This window comes from Dromiciops gliroides, chromosome 1 (genome assembly GCF_019393635.1).
Source record: "Dromiciops gliroides isolate mDroGli1 chromosome 1, mDroGli1.pri, whole genome shotgun sequence".
NCBI lineage: Eukaryota > Metazoa > Chordata > Mammalia > Microbiotheria > Microbiotheriidae > Dromiciops > Dromiciops gliroides.
The window spans coordinates 271,146,355-271,147,573 of NC_057861.1; the positions used below are offsets into that span (position 1 = coordinate 271,146,355).

At 41.2% G+C, this 1,219-nt stretch overlaps 1 pseudogene; it reads right to left on the bottom strand.

Moving 5' to 3' along the window:
* Nucleotides 1-327: 327 nt before the first annotated feature.
* Nucleotides 328-989, bottom strand: LOC122748289 (annotated as a pseudogene).
* Nucleotides 990-1,219: the final 230 nt, after the last annotated feature.

Below are 1,219 nucleotides of genomic sequence, written 5' to 3' on the forward strand. Positions count from 1 at the left end.
CTTAAATCCTCTTCAGACTCAAGTTTCTTTACTTTTAAAAAGGACATACTCATATCTGAGCTACCTAATTCAGCTGTCCTTTGAAAAAGTACTCTGAAATCTTTAAAGCATCAGCTACTGTTATATTAATTGGCAGTTGTTTGGTCCTGGGAATCTTGGGAAAGATGAGATTCTAGACTAATAACAATCCATATTTTGTTTTCTGTTCAGTTTACTCTTTATTCTCAGACTTTCAGAAGTTTTCCTTATGGTTTTCCAGGTGGGAGATTCTTTGGGCAGGAGTGATATTACCCTCCATGAGGATAAAACCAAGAGCCAAATCAAGTCTCAGGCCACATGTCTTCTACTCTGTGATTTAGCCTTCATTTCTTTCTTGGGCTGGGACTTGGATCGTGACCTTGAATTAGATTTAGATCTCAAAAAAGACCAATTTTGTCCAAATGGCTTCTGCTATGTAGTGGCCTTCCAGTAGATCTACTGTTTCTAGGACTGTAAGATCTTCTGTAGTTGTAATCAAAAGAACTACTCCTAGACCTCCCCCTTCTGTAACTTCAGCTTCTATCGGATGGTCTATATCTGTCATAGTCATCATAGCTAGAGGAACTGTATACCTTTCTCCATTCCTAGGCTTTCATTTGATTTGGTGTTTTGTGATCCCCTTGTGCAAACTAGATTTCTATTTGACACCCACAAATCCATTTTTGGTCCAAATTATGTAGGGCATCTTCAGCATCACCAACATCTTCAAATTGAACATAAGCAAATCCTCTTGGACAACGAGTGTAGAAATCAAGTGACACATACACATCAGCTGTGGGACCATAACGACCAAATTCCCAGCGCAAGCCTGCGGACCTGGTGTCATCAGCCACCTTCCTCACGAACGGGGACGTGTTCGGCAGACGCATGTGGTGGGATATGGCGGTGGCAAACCACGTGCAGAGGGGCACGAGGTGGCGGGCTGAAAGGTGAGAGCCCACAATCCACATTCTTTAGTACTTTTAAGGTATAAAGCATTTTGCTCCCAAGAATCCTGAAAAGTCAAAAAATCAAAGTATCATTATTTCTCTTCTATAGAGGTGGAAACTGAGGTGATTGAAACTTACCGATAGTGACACAAGTTACAGGAATCAGTGCCAAATATTCTGACTCACAATCTAGCAGTATTTCCATCAGATACCAGACTGTCTCTTGATTACCAAGGGTTGGTCATCTTTAG